General features: G+C 40.5%; 1 protein-coding gene across 1 annotated transcript in view; it reads right to left on the reverse strand.

The window, feature by feature from the left end:
- Positions 1-16,616, reverse strand: part of GNAQ (guanine nucleotide binding protein (G protein), q polypeptide) — a 129,745-nt gene that overhangs the window by 91,505 nt on the left and 21,624 nt on the right. The gene's annotated exons all lie outside the window — the stretch shown is intronic.

The raw sequence follows: 16,616 nt of genomic DNA on the forward strand, positions 1-16,616 counted from the left end.
GGGGTAGGATTTTATGAATATAGCTCAGGAAGTGGAGAGTTACGTTGAATAAGTAACATGAAACATCTTCATCAATCTAGAGTGAATTGTTTCACGAATAGTCTTGAATGTCTTAAATGTTTAGGAAAAACTAAGCAAATGTTATCCATTACAAAATATTACTAAAGCTGCAGCATCTTTTTCTTACTTGGACTAGAAAAACTGTATCAACCACCTTTAAGGATGGAGGGATAGGGGATGGGGGTGGGTGTGCCTCTCATTGATTATTATATGCATAAATACCACATTGTACTAATGAATTTCACAGCAGAGTACTGCAGCTGAATTCTCTCACTCCTTAAAAAAGGGAAAGAAAATCTTGCATTATGTAGGCATTTAGTCTGAATGGTATCTAAAGCAGAGAAATCCTCTTACAAATTTAATCTGGTTGTGTTTGAGCAGGTAATAAACTTTGCTTGTCACTCTAGTACAGCCACCAAACTCAAAGAAATAAAGCTAATACTACTCCTTATTGTACTAGTGACACAATTAAAACAGTCCAAGTGACTACCACAATGAGTAGCAAGACACAGAATTGCTGTGTCTTAAATTCATTAAAATTGAATTTTAAAATTTAAAATTCAGCTGATGTTCTGCAGCTTCTTAAATGAATATTAATTCAAGTTTTTTACTGAAACAAAACCTCTCAAACTGGATTTCTTGTAAAGGAGTTTATCAAAACCACACTGTACTACTATGCAGCCAGGCACAACCCATTAGTGGAAACAAGCATCTTCCCCTCTCCACCTTCAATTAAAAAAAAAAACCAAAACAAAAAACCACTCCTCCCCCCCCAAAAAGCCTCCCACCCAACAAAGCAGAACTACCTCTTTATCTTTTCAAGCTATAATCAGATAAATTTCACAATTCTAGAGGGATCTTCTTATGGTTTGGGTGTAATTCAGATGAAAGAAAGTAAGAGAAGAGATAAACTGTCTGCCTTCACAAAGCAAAAGTAACTCCTCAGAATTTCAAAAGAGCTTTGTAAATGGGTTCAGAGGAGGACAGGACCCCACCCTTTGTGACCTTTTCCTCCCTCCTGTTGAAAGGATCCCTCTGAAAAACTAGGGACTCCCTGAAGAGAAACAATTCTTCACAGTCTGATCTTAGCTTTCCGTTTTAAACAGTTTGGAGCAACTTCAACAAATTCTGCCTAAAGAGCTCATCCATGCAGACAACATGCCACAAATGAAGTTTCATCCTAAAAAATATTTTCTTTATGCTACTCACATCTCTACCTGACAGCAAACTGCGGAAAATCAGCCTATTGCATTCTGTTCTTCCATTGAAAAAGTATGAACAACAGCAGAATTAAACAAGAGCATTAGTTTAAGACAATACAATGAAAATTCTTACCTTCCTTGCACAAAGGAAAGGCCAAACTTGTCTTCAGAAACTTGTACGTAAATAATTTCAAATGTTTTTTTATAGCTACATCTGAGGACAGAATACAAGTGAGACCACTTTCCAATGCTAAGTAGACTCCAAGGCATAAATGTTCCCAAAGGTGTCTGGTTTTCACCCAAGTAAGAAGTCTGACATAAAAATCCAGGTAGATAAACTAATGTCCTTGTCATCCAACCCAATATTCTCCCTTTAATAATAATTGTTTGAAGAGAATATACAACTACCTGTAAGCCCACATCTATGTTTTTTGTAGGCTGTTAGTAGAAAAAGGCATCAGGATGCCAACCACCATTTGATTTCCTGTGAAAACTAACATTACTACTTGGATAAAGACTGGGATCAGTGTTAAACCTTGCAACTTTCTTCTATATTCCACCTATGGTCCAATGCATATAAATTGGACTAAAAATGCTGGGGGCTCAGACCATATAACCCCACGTGTCCTGCAGGTCTCCAGGTATAAGATCTTCGTTTCCCACATCGCAGGGTAAGGCTTGACTTAACTTTAAACTTTATCAAGGAAGATAGTTATATAAAGTGCAGGAGAAAAGGAAGTATTTCTGCCATTAAGTAAGCCTATCTAAAAGGTTTTCAAATAAAGTTGGGAAAAAATGCAAGTATCTTTAAAAAAAGTTTACAAGTTGGTTAACAAGCCTTGGTTACAAGGCTCATTACAAAGCAATGTTATCAAAAACATCAAGATGGTTTGATGGTAAATAATTTAGATATTATCAGTATATTATAAAAATCTGCAATTTCATATTTTAACAGTGTTGCATTTTCTATTGTTGCATACATTTGTAACTGAAGTAATAGTATCTACTCTTCAAGTTGATGTTTCAGGCAGCTTTGAGTACTTTGTATGAGGAAGTTAATTGTTTAAATTCCTTTCAAGTCTCTTTCATTTTCTATTACTCAGAGGAATTATGAACAGACACGACATAATTCCTGTTCCTAGCAACTCAAAGAACTCAAGTCACCATTTCAGGGACAGTATAAACTGCTTTTCTTTGATTAATCAAAAGCAAGGACAAATACTGTTAGCATTCAAAATCATAACATTTTTCTTTCATTTTTACCACAAGAGTGAATAATATACCTTTACTACTTTAATAAATACCTACATCTTTAGAAAAAGTGATCACGTCCAAGACACAGCATTTTTTTGTTGATTATTCCCCCCGCCATGGGCTAACATTATTCTATCCAAATGAAACTGCCATCATTATAACTGCAAACGGAGAATCTGGATCTCTTGACATTTTCTATTATCAAAAATAATTATCACATAGAAGAATATATCTACAAAACAGCAGCTGTATTTACCATGCACACAAAGCCTTATATTTTGCAGGTTCTGCTTTCATGAGGTGTAGTTAGAATTTTTACTACATTCTAATTCATGTTTTAAGTACTGTAATACCCAGACAGTATACCTGGTGTGTGTGTCCATCAGAAACACTGGCAAAAAACAAGGTTATGATTATGTAATGTGTTAATTTTTAACACTATGCTAACAACAACTAAGTGCAAAAGCATGAAAGCACACTTTTCAAAGGGTTTTTTAAAAAAATAGTATTTAGCCTATTTTATGTTTATAAGCTCTATTTTGAGAGCCTGACATAAACATTTGACCTACCACAAAAGGGCTCCATCCAGGAGCTGAAAGCATACAGTAGAAACCTTTTGTTTCTTAGAATGTGAAATTACTTCAAGATAATTGTTTTCCTATACCAAAACTAGTATAAATGTATCTTTACTGAAAACAAAATAGGAATAGTATCACTTCTGTTATGATGCAATTATTACGTCGAGCAACATTTCTGATATTACTAAGTATCACAATCTCGCATTAAAGACTAAGAAAAGCAACCAGCTTCTCAGTGCCTTGGTGCATTTTTTCCTCAAAAATGGTTGGCTACTGCTTCCAGAAAAGAAATTCACTCAAATTCTGGGCTTTAGCCTAGATATCAAGGAGCACTTCTGGAGGGAAAAAAAAAGACCAAATGAATGAACAAAAAACCCCTTTGTTTTTCAACCTTCTTGTACATCCTTCATTCATGCCAAAGAAAGAACATTTTCACATGTATTTAGGTGATTAAAAAATAAAAAAAGAAAAGCAGACTTGCTGGTTCTAGCAGACGAAGAGTAGTCTTTTCCACAAAACTATTTGAGATCTCACTGTGTCAGGTTATATACTCCTGAGGAAGACACTCGAACTGTTCCCTTGGCCTCTTCTGCTCATGCTCTTCTGCTTGTCATGCTTCAGAGTGCTCTACATTGTCTGCACTAGTAAGATAACACGACTGCCGTTTCGGAACACACAATTAGACAAGAGTCAACTCAGTAATATCCTCATCAAACTTATATTAGAAACATAAAGGAAGTATATATCGAGTATCAGTATGCAGATACCTGTCAGACAGTTTCCCTGGTCCTTTCACTCAGCCAGCGCTAGACCGGAGACAGAAGAATGCTTTCAAGCCTCGAATATACCCCGGCACTAAAATAATGAAGCAATTTTTGCTTCAGTCCAACTACAAACAAGGACAAACAAAGCACTGGGTCTTGCAAGCGGAGCCCTGCACCAACTGCAGTGAGGAATCTGCTGGGGTAATGAATAACGTTTAAAATAACTTATCTTACAACACGTATTACACTTTGTGCATCTTCCCTGATTTCCAAAGAAAATGCATCTTGAGAGCACCATAAAGGCAATACTATCTTAATGGCATAAGTTAAGCATGAAGTCTTCCCGTAAATATTTCCGTCTCATATTTAACCCTTTTCCCTCATGCTAGTGTGAAGGGAATGCCTCCATGCTCCTCCTCCTTCCCTAGGGAGACTGAAGAGGTGGTGTCAATCCAAACCCATGCCCACCTGGTTTCATACCCACTCCTTGAACAAGCATCCCTCTCGCCCTCCTGCAGTCCCACCACGGTGACTCCGGCTGGGGCTAGCCTCACCACCATCCCAGCATGAAACCTGGGGCGTGGAGAGTGGTGGTTTCAGTATTCTTTTTAAGGAACAACGAATGAATATCCACATCCTACCAGAACACGGCAGACATAACCGCTGCTGGGGGAAGCAAAAAGGAGGTGAGTTAGGGGGTAGGAGGGCAAAGCCAGCACAGATATCACTCTCAGCCATGAGGTGGTCAGGGAAGTGCCTTCCCCTTCCCCTGCAGGGTCAGGGCTCCTCCAGCCTGGCCTTCACCCCAGGGCCACACAGGGCTGCCCACAGCCCAGGGTCCTTCCTCTGGAGAGCCACTGTCTACGTCAGAGTTTCTCAGAGGATATTAAGCAATGCTGAGGGAGGACCTGACCCTTACAACCAGCAGCGTTCCTTCATCCCTTCCTCCCCAGGGACGGAGGCAGAGCCCAGCAGAGCCAACAGCCAGCGATAAGGAGCTCTGGCACGGCAGCAATGCAATGAAAACACACTGTTTCTTCCCCTTTTTATTTTCATCCCTCAAATAACCTGAGAGGTTGAAGAGTCAGATTGGTGTTCTCCTTGCTCCTGTAACGTGCAGTGTCGCTCATAGCTCTGCGTGCTCCCGAGAACAGGGGCCCAGGTGCACACACACACACACACCCCCCATGCACACACACACACCCCCCATGCACACACACACACCCCCCATGCCCTGGCAGGCTGGCTCCAAGGCCGAGCACGCTGCAAATCCACCCAGAGAGAAGCCCAGTTCCAGATATTGTGGTAGGTTTCCTGCAGCTTATGGCAGACCATCCTTAACTTGAGAGTTCTGTGTAGCTGCTACTTCCCCTGGAGAGAGTCACTAGCTACTTGTGTTTTTTTCTCACCCCCTTGCCATTTATGTCTTCTCAGCCACTGCAAGGAGCCTTACACTAATTAAGTGGCTCCTCCCAAACGAAGCTAGCCCCTCCGCACACCTTTCCAGGAGAGGGGGACCAGGGACAGCCGGACCGTTAGCTGGCCAGGAGCAACACGTATTCCAGGGAAGACAACTCATGTCTAATTTCAATCATTTCAAATCCAACAAGTAATATTAATAAAACAGAGACTGAACAAACTCATGCTTTTCAGCATGTTCCTTGCTTATTTTAATGTAAAAATACCTATGGGCATACTTTCATGTACATGCACACACACACAGAGTGATGAAGGCTCTGTAGACACAAATACACCACTGGCAGTCTCCGAGTTTAAGAAATCAGGTCAAGGGTAATATTTTATAATTAAAAAATTATAATTAGATTCTCCACAAAGAAAAAAAAACCCACCCTGGTTTTTATTAAGAAAAAAAAAATAGAAAGTAAATTGAGCAGCTAAGTTCTGAGAGGACATCCTTGCTAGCCTTACACACTACACCATAAAGATATTTTCATGCTTGGTACATGATTACAGAAATGCTGCATTCTTTTCAAATGTAGCATTTCCTCATGAGAACAACTGAAAAGTCAAAAAATTTTAAGCTTAGAGGAAGTAAAGGATGAAAGCTACTAGTGGGTCATTAAGAACAGGGTATGAGAAGATACCAGGGATAAGTGGGCAGATTTTACTGGTCAAAGCATCCAGTCACACCATTTTGCACTTGTGTTTCTAACAGGTCTGAAGAGGATAATGTTTTAACTTTGTGATTCACCAGCAGAGAAGAAGTCAGAAGGCAGCACGGTGGAGCACCGCACTGTTGCATGGACCACTCGTGCCCCTTCAAGCTGACCAGCCTGAGCCCAGCTCCAACACCACGGACCTGCTGCTCAGCTGAGCTCCTTCAGCAGCGCCAGAAAAACAGCTTCCAGCTGCATCTCAGACGAGTCAAAGCCAACGGCTTTCAGGACTACTGCCTTCTCCTCAAGAGGAATTGCTGATCCTCCTTGTAATTACCTTGTTATAGGCTGAGGGTGCATATTTACTTGGAGCTGATTATGCAGCCTTATATACACCAGATTATTATCGTCACAGAAAATTTTTAGCATTTTTTTCCATTTTTGTTTACTTTACACATACACAGAGTATCAACCAAGAATGGCTAGATTAATAAGTAACTGCTTTCTATTTATAAAGGTAATATATAAAATGTAAAATACTACCAATTAGAACACAATGGAAAGTGTGGATAAGCAATGTGCCTTGCTGCCTCTCAGAAGTATCCATTTGCTGGATACTTTTACAGTATTAGAAGAAATCTGAAGAAATTAATGAATTAGATGCTTTTTGAATTACAGCTACTGTTTCACTCAAGCAACATCAACTCTAGCCAGGTACATGTACTACTGAGGTGTGGTTATGTACCTTAGAAAAAGACAATTCCTTTCTCTGCTAGAGTCTCTTCAGAGCTGACTGCTCCTGAAATGACATTGGCTTCCTGTTTAACCAAAGTCCACATGCTGTTCATTGCTATATAAGTAAGTTATTGGCATTATAAATTCTGGTTTACCTCTGCATCCAAGAGAAATTTCTAAATCCACTTAAGTCCCTAGGTAATTAAGTTTTCTATGGTGCTGGGCTTTTGTTTTACTGGCATTCAAATAATTCTGCTTTTCACTAGTTATACTTGTGCCTAGTTTCACAGACATTACATTGAATACACCGCTAGCCGTTTTCAGTGATGTACAGCAAGATACTCAAGAACATGCTTATGGCAGAAATCTGTTCCTATTCTGATTTTGTACACCAAAATATATACAAATTTAACTGTCGAGGCAAAGAACCATAATGCAATTGCAGCTCACACAGGAGTGAGGTGGAGGGGAAGGACTTCCAGTTTCTGTTAGTCTTTTTTTTCCCCTTCTAGAGGAAACTTTTACTTCCAGGAAGTAAACATTTATTTTACACGTCATTCCTTTGCACAATAGTCAAATGAAAAATGTTCCAGCCCAAATTTTTAGTTTATGTTTTAGGTGATTAAAGTGTTATCCACAAGAGTCAATATTCCTTATAAATTTTTTTGTATTATAATTTCAGTTCAGCTAAAAAAACCAACAACTGAACAACCAAGTGCACATCCAGCTGTCAGCACAAACCACAGACTTAACCATCCAAAGCTAAACAAGGATTTACTTCCAACAACCACAATGGCACAATGCTGAAAGGTGATTATATTTGGCACCTCCATGTTTATTTCTACTTTTGCATTGCTCTTTTTATATCCTGGCAGTAAAAACACAGTAACAAAGGAAAAAAAAACAGCTTACTTAGAAATACATGAGGCCTGCAACTGTAAGGAGGCCCCTATGTGCAAACATGTTGAAGAAATGGCTGATCTGAAATTCCATCAATTTTCAAGTTAAAAATTAAAAGACTTTTTTTTTGACAAGCTGTAGTTTCTAATTCCCTTTTATACAAGATTGGACTCTGAAAAGGTACCATAGATGAAAAACTGGGAAATACCACAGATGTTACTAGAAATGTTTTCTCATTCTCCGCCTTGCTCTATGAAGAAGAAAGGAGGGAAAAAGAAAGATATTACAGATAATATCTTACAATAATTAAAATATAGGCTAGACATTTTAGAGGTATAAAAAAACCAGCATAATGCCACTACTGCCCTAAAGACCTTCAATCTTGTATAACGAAAGTTAATTTTATGGAGAGTACAAGTGTTGAAAACTCTAACATTTCTCCACACAAGGGAAAGTACTGAGACAAACACCGTTTTCTCCACTAACTACACAATTTCTGACCAACAGACTCCTCCATACAGCTTTCAGTATCATTCTGCAGAATTTGCAAAGTCACCACCAAAGAGAGAGGTGTTGCCACCAATGGCTGTGCACACCCTTCACGACGGACTTCTTCTCACAAACCCACCAGCAGCTGCACAACCCCACTCCCTGCAGGCCTCCGCACCGTGCAAGGCAGGAGAGGAGAGGACAGCCGTGGGTGGAAGAAACCACCTGCCAGCCAGCTCCCCCCAGGACAGGCACAGCTTGGCCCTTGGCGAGGGACTTTGAGGAAGGAGCCCTTCTTCCACTCACAGACCAAAACCAGGGAAAGCAGTTCCATATGAAGCTCCCTATGAATGTTCTTCTGGAGCATCTTAAGCTCTCTCCAAAGCCTTCAAGCATAAGGAAGATGGAGCCATTTGGCTGCTGTCACACCAATAAGTGAGAGGTGATTGAAAAGAGGTTAGGATTCCACCCTCAGCAGCAGCAGCAGCGTTCAGCCCTATTCCATGCTTCCCAAGGTTTTTAATTTCAAGAGGGATAGGAAGCAGAAGACAAAGCAATAGCCAGGTAGTTCTGAACTATCCCCCTTTTACCTCTGGTCACCTGCCAGTTTTTGGGACAATTTGCTGACGCCAGCTATCCCATTTGTCACAGACGAAAAGGAAGAAAAAGCCCAGCTGCTTCAACACTATTGCCCCACAGACACGAACACCACTGGAAGCCTTTGCACATTAGTAAAAAAACTTACCATTTGCCCCCTCCTAGGTAAAGACACAGAAGCAGCTGAATCATGCATGCATGCACACCCAGTATAATCAACACCTCAGGCTAATTAGTGGTCACCTCCTAGAAAATGTTTCCTAGAAAAGAAGCTGCAGCTGATTTTCTCTTATAACATGATCTACAAAACATGTTAAGCGTTCTGACACTTATGGCCAGAGGAGGTTGGCCCTCTAATCCCTGGTGCGCGGGAACAGCCCTGTAAAATACAAGAGATGTGTTTTGGGGACAATCTTCAATTTGTAGCCATTCAGGAAAAATATTATCTAGTTAACAACAACAGGCTTATCAATAAAGCAACTTAGTTGACTGAACTATGCAGCTAAAGACTACTTTCTCACTGTGGCAGACAAACAATAAAACTGTAGAAATGTGTTTAAAAAAAGACAACAGATGAGTGAATCCCAGGTGCCCTAGGTTATTCCCAGGTAGAAAACTTAAAGTACTTTCTTTTTCAACAAAATAACATGGAAAGTTAGAAAATAAGAGTGAGTTTACTATGCTTTAATAAAACAACTTCCAAAATGTTAAAATACTGAGAAGATAAATTTCTGAGTCTTAAGTGCAAAGTTTTTCCTGTAATCTGAGTTTGCAAGAGAAAATTCAGATTGTATTTGCAGAAGCATAGGAATTTTCACACTATGCAACTTGGGATCAAAACACTGAAGTTCCACCACCAGAACCACCATAAATTGTAAACCATGTTGCAGCTAAGCAGACCCAAGGCCATTTTCAGGGAAAAAAAAGCAAACAACAAAAACCACCCACAACTCTGTAATTGTTATGTCCTCCTACACTGCTTCTACTGGTATCAGTAGTAAAGAAAAGACATAGTCACGCTTCCAAAAATGTAAGCTGCTGAACAGCTTGTAAAAAGATATTAAAGAAAGTGATAATGACCTCAGGAAAGGTTAATCATAAACCCCTTTTTTCTGTGATCCTTAGTAAGGATTTTATTCTGCCATCCTTACTCTTTAAGTAGTCCCAACAGATTACTGCGAACTATGGCCTTATTAATATGCATGAAACTAAAAAACTGAGGCTAGACATAAAAACAGCATATTGTAATGTGTATTTTAATCATTTTAGAGGAAGTCTTGAAAAATAAGGAATAAGGAGTATTAGATGCTTTCAAAAATTCTCTACCCATCACTTAGTAGCCCAAGTACCTAAATAGTTTTTAACATGGGAGGGAGGAGTCTAAGAACAGTTACTATGGTGTGAGCAGTTAACACACAGCAACTGCTCCGCAGTGTTTTTTGCAAAGGTAGCTTCAGTTTTGTGCAAATGTCAAGCTTTATCAAACTAATTTATTAGTCCTCTCTCATTTCAGTAAAACCTGCTGGACTCAGTAGTTAATAACAAGATTAAATGTGTTAAAAGTTGACTTCATCTGTATTATAAATACTAACAAACGAAGACAAATTTATTTAAAGAGTTCAGTCTGCCATTTTCTAGTAACAGCTCTATTTCTAAACTATCAAATGAGAGCAGCAGAACACTTCACTTTCTGCTAATTCCCTACATTTACTCTAGTGCAGCTCTATTGTTACAAGTTTATCATTAACCTGTTCTAATGTTTTTTACCTTCTATTTGAAAAACAATTCTTTGCAAGGCATTTTATTACATCACAAAACTAGGTGTAAAGGTCATGATCCCATTCCTTCTCAACAGAGGTGAAATAGACACTTACTGGAATGAGAACACATTTGAGCTCAGTGTGTGTTTACACCTGTTGTATGTGATTTACCAGTCCTCAGAAGAGCTCCTCACCAATGTGCTTATGTTTTTGTTGTTAATTTTTGTTACAGAAAACTGTTACCTGTTCTTTTCATTTAGTAATAAGTTATCAATTACATTTTCCTGCAATACTTTTAGAGGCTATTGGTACTTAACCAATAAGTGATTACCAACTGGAACCAATTTCAAGGTTGTTTTTCTTGGTGGTGTTTTTCCTCCCCTATAGATCTCAGCTGCATGCCAGGTTTTACTGAGATTTAAAAAAAAAAAACACAACTCCACACATTTTTCTACATGAGCTGTCCCTTTCAAATCAGTTAATAAAACGTTACCTACATTGTTGCTTTGCACCTTTTCATTTTTTTAAAAGCAGAAGTCAGTATCGAGAACAGTGTCTGGGCAGACAAGCTACTCCATTCAAACTACATCTCTACACAATGCCATCCGAATTTATTTGAAACGCTGCTCACTGGCACCCCACAACCGTACATACTCACTCCCTTTTGACCATATACCCTCCACTAGAAGATGCATTAGCTGTCTTCAGTAAGACACAGATGCTGTGACAACAATCTGGGACAAAAATAACTGCAGGTGCAGAGATTAGTACTACATACCAGCTTCCGATTACACACACACTTTCTCTCTCAAACAATAGATGACTACAGGCAATCTAGTATTTGATTAATTCTGGAAGGTATGTGACATTTTAAAAAAGTTCTACATTTTTATAGTCCTAAATACTCTGGTCTAAAGCCTAAGATATTTCAAATTCTTCTCTTCCCTTGCACAGGTATTTCCTGAATCATAATCTACTATCTGGTGGTACAGTGTTGCTGGAAGGAAAGACCTATGGCAAATAAGCAGTAAAACAACTTCGCAGAGGCTGTCATTTACCAGGTCTGTATAAAGCCCACATACTTGAGATTTATAAAATCACCACACGTTCTCCACAACCACAATGCAACCACACTTGTGGCATGCATGGAGTAAGCCTGCCTCTCACAGAAATCACTGGCTTTATTAAGCATGTGCGCAGTGACTATAGCATGTGCGGTCACTACTTTTACTCTGAGCATTTGAGTGGACCTTTTAAGAACATTCATAGGCTACAACCACTTGCACAGCAATTAACTGGCCCACAGATTATTCCTGAACTGCCCCTGCAAGAGTCCAGATTAATATGCCCTAACGTGTTGCAGTACCTACGCTTTGAAAAGAAAAATGTTGTATTCAGCATACACTGAACTGTCCTAAACTATGTTCGCTTTGGGCTATCCAGGCACAAGCACGATGAACTGCCAATGAGAAATCGCAGGTTTCTTTGTGGCACTGGTCTTCACCCAAAGGTGTTTTACAGACATAATCCCGGGTGCGATCACAGCACTGCTGAAATGCACTCATATGCTGAATAAACATAATAGATTAGTACAAACACTGACCGCTACTCAAGCTCTACAGGTTAATGCTAACAGAAGGGACAGTGGCTTCCTAAGTTTTTCCCAGTGGACTCCCAAACAGTAATGTGTCTCCCATAGCTGGGAAATGTCATCTAGATCAAGTATGCAGGTAAGGAGATGCCCTAAAGCCTTGCTGTAGCCAGAGATTGCACAACTTAGAGCTAGGATGAGGCACCAAGCTTGCAACCCACTAACTAGCCATAAAACTAGCCTTTGATTTGTGAACCACAAAGGCTCCCTGGAAAAGGAACTGCACTGGGATCCAGGTAATATGTTCTGCTTCTAGCACCTTTTCTGACTTGGTAAGTAGGTTTCGGCAAATATAATCTTTGTTTCAGTTTCCTGCCTTTATTTATTGCACTACTTTATGCAAGAAATAACCCCGCGCAAAGCATTTTAAAACCTACCAACACAGCATCCGCAGAGGAGCAAAGGGTTTGACCGCCCCAGCTGGAATCTCATTAGACCCTCAGTATCAATGAAACTAAGTACATAACACACTGATACATTGTAACGAGATACTTTTTATGTCAAATCACAGAAACCCTGTCTGAAGCACCTATAGCACTCCGTATTTTCATATTGCAAGACAAGTTAATTACTGACAGCTACTAAATCACCACCTTGACCTCCCAGGGCAAAGAGGCAATTCCTTTATGTCAACTACTGGTGTGGGGCAGTTGTTTCACCTGCATCCTACCAGCAATACTGTACACAATTTGACTTGAGACTATACAATCACAAAACAGACTGCTATTAAACAAAAATGTTGTCCTGGCTTTTCCAAAGAAGTATTGCAACATAATGCTATGTTAATAGATGTGTCTTTCTATGTGTTTTACTGGCAATCTCAGCTAGAAGCTAATGCATCATATAATAACACTATGATTTGTTACCTTGTACTGACCAACTTTCTAATCTATGAGATATTTCTAATTTTTTTGCAAAAAATGAGAGACAGTCTGTCGTTGTCTTCGCGAAGCTGGGCAATGAAGGTAATTGTTTCCATGTCCTGTGGATTCAGCTAACAGACTATCTAGCCCCAAGTCCAACCTGTCTCAAGAGGTTTTACATGTTTTGCTTTCTCATCTTAATCTTACTCAATAAACAACTATTATTCTTCTTATCAAGAGTAATACAAGATCCATAGTGGTGAACTATAGCATAGATAAGGTTGAGAGCTTTTTGCTTTCAGTATCACAGATGACGACAATTCGGGTAGTATTTGACTCCTGTGACATTGCAGTGTAATCCCTTGCTCCCTTACAAACTCAACTGAAAAACCTTCTGAAAAAAAAAACACATGTAAAAGATAATTTTACACCAAGTTAAAAGCATTTTTAATCATGAAAAAATTCAAGTCAAGATGATTTTAGTAGATGTAGAACTAACACATGGGAAAGCCAGCATCAAACATCTCATTCTAACACCACCACTGAGCAGCTACACACACTGCGTAGGTCAAAGTCATTTTTATGGCTGTATGAATATACTCGCACACGCAAGGAGAGGCAGCAGAGCCATCTTTCATTTATTCCTGGCAAAAGAACAGCTTGAAAAGGTTGTTTATATTTTTCTCAGCTCTATTCCTTATTTTTAAGATCAGAAAAACTTACTATCTTCTGTTTTCCTGATGCTTCCATTGAAGAACACTGACGTGAATTTATAGTGGCTGTAACCACTAACTGAAAGAAAAAGTCAAATTAAAAAGGCTGGTAATTTAGTTGTTAATGAAGACAAATAATAACCAAAGAGTTTTCACAATGCCTAATCAAAGAATAAACACCTCTCTTATCCATTACTTACATTGCAATATAAACTTTCTGCAGGGTCCAACATGGAAAGCGAAACAAAGGACAAGTGAAATACTATTAAAGGTTCAGAGAATTTAAAATAAAAAAATACCATAAAGAGAACAATAAATTCAAAGTTTTTTCACATAATGGACTGCTGACTTTAAATTACAACTGGCACTGATATATAAAAAAATAGAGTAAATAGCTCACATGCTTAATGAAAAAACTAGACTTAATTAAAAGGTATTTCTAAACTTAAATCAACATATTTCAAAGGATTAGTATTTCATCCTTAGGTCCCGATACACCCATGAGCCCTGGGGAAACTGTCAAATGAAGTTGCCAAGCCACTTTCCATCATATTTGAGAAGCTGTGGCAGTCCGGCGAAGTTGCCGTTGACTGGAAAAGGGGAAACAAAACCATCATCTTCAAACAGGGAAAAAAGAAAGACCTGGAGAACAGCAGGCCAGTCAGTCTCACCTCTGTGCCCAGCAAGATCATGGAGCAGATCCTCCTGGAATCGCTGCTAAGGCATGTGGGAATTGAGGAGGTGATTGGTGACGGCCAACATAACTTCACTAAGGGCAAGTCATGCCTGACAAATTTGGTGGCCTTCTATGATGGGGTTACAGCATTGGTAGATAAGGTAAGAGCAACCGATGTCATCTACCTGGACTTGTGCAAAGCATTTGATACTGAGCTGCATGACATTCAGGTCTCTGAACTGGAGAGACATGGATTTGACAGATGGACCACTCGGTGGATAAAGAACTGGCTGAATGGCGGCAGAGCTGTGGTCAATGGCTCAATGTTCAAGTGGCAACCAGTGACGAGTGGTGTTCCTCAGGGACTGGTACTGGGACTGCTGCTGTTTAACATCTTTATCAGCAACACGGACAGTGGGATTGAGTGCATCCTCAGTTTGCTGACAACAACAAACTGTGTGGTGCAGTCAACATGTTGGAAGAAAGGGATGCCATCTAGCCGGACCTGTACAGGATTGAGAGATGGGCGTGTAAAAACCTCAGGAAGCTCAACAAGTCCAAGTACCGCGACCCAGGTGCAGGATCTTGCAATCTCAAGCACAAATACAGGCTGGGCACAGAACGGACTGAGAGCAGCCCTGTGAAGGACATGGGGATGTTGGCTGATGAGAAACTCAACATGAGCTGGCAATGTGCACTTGGAGCCCAGAAAGCCAAGCGCACCCTGGGCTGCATCAAAAGCAGTGTGGCCAGCAGGTTGAGAGAGGTGATTCTGCACCTCTACTCTGCTCTGGTGAGACCCCACCTGGAGTACTGCATCCAGTGTTTAACATCTTTATCAGCAACACGGACAGTGGGATTGAGTGCATCCTCAGTTTGCTGACAACAACAAACTGTGTGGTGCAGTCAACATGTTGGAAGAAAGGGATGCCATCTAGCCGGACCTGTACAGGATTGAGAGATGGGCGTGTAAAAACCTCAGGAAGCTCAACAAGTCCAAGTACCGCGACCCAGGTGCAGGATCTTGCAATCTCAAGCACAAATACAGGCTGGGCACAGAACGGACTGAGAGCAGCCCTGTGAAGGACATGGGGATGTTGGCTGATGAGAAACTCAACATGAGCTGGCAATGTGCACTTGGAGCCCAGAAAGCCAAGCGCACCCTGGGCTGCATCAAAAGCAGTGTGGCCAGCAGGTTGAGAGAGGTGATTCTGCACCTCTACTCTGCTCTGGTGAGACCCCACCTGGAGTACTGCATCCAGCTTCAGGGCCCCCAAAATAAGGAGGACATGGACCTGTCGGAATGGGTCCAGCAGAGGGCCATGAAGATGAGAGGGATGGAGAACCTCTCCTGTGAAGACAGGCTAAGAGAGTTGGGGTTGTTCAGCCTGGAGAAGAGAAGGGTCCGGGGAGACCTTACAGCAGCCTTCCAGTACCTCAAAGGGGCCTACAGGAGAAATGGGGAGGGACTCTTGATCAAGGACTGCAGTGATAGGACAAGTGGCAATGGTTTTAAACTGGAAGAGGACAGATTTAGATTATATGCTAGGAAGAAATTATTTACTGTGAGAGTGGTGAGACTCTGGAACAGGTTGCCCAGAGAAGCTGTAGAAGCCCCATCCCTGGAAGTGTTCAAGGCCAGGCTGGATGGGGCTTTGAGCAGCCTGCTCTAGTGGAAGGGGGGTTGCTTATGGCAGGGGGGTTGGAACTCAGTGATTTTAAGGTCCCTTCCAACTTTAATCATTCTATGACTCTAAGATTCATTCTTTCTCAGCGCTAACAGGGGAAAAAAAAAATCCTGCTGTGAAATGCCAGTTCCATCACTTAGCTGCAGAGTGGTAGCAAACCTCCAGGGCGAAGATTTTATTCCATGCTATTTGAAAATACCTGCAAACACAAGCCTTTTTCCAGTTTAGCTGGGTTTAGCAGCTTTGAAAATCACAGATCGTACAATCATTCCGTTTGGAGAAGATCTTTAAGATCAGAGTCCAACCATTAACCTAATACTGCCAAGTCCACCACTAAACCCCATCGCATCCCTAAGCATCTTCTAAAATACTTCCAGGAATGGTGACTCAATCACCTAGGCGGCTTGTTCCAATGCTTCTCAACTATTTTGGTAAAGAAACTTTTGCTAATATTTAATCTAAACCTCCCCTGGTGCAACTTGAGGCCATTTCCTCTTGTCTTGTTACTTCGGAGAAGAGACCAACCCCCACCTCGCCACAACCTCCTTTCAGGTAGGTGTAGAGAGTGA

This window comes from Calidris pugnax, unplaced genomic scaffold, assembly GCF_001431845.1.
Source record: "Calidris pugnax isolate Ruff unplaced genomic scaffold, ASM143184v1 scaffold109, whole genome shotgun sequence".
Classification (NCBI taxonomy): domain Eukaryota; kingdom Metazoa; phylum Chordata; class Aves; order Charadriiformes; family Scolopacidae; genus Calidris; species Calidris pugnax.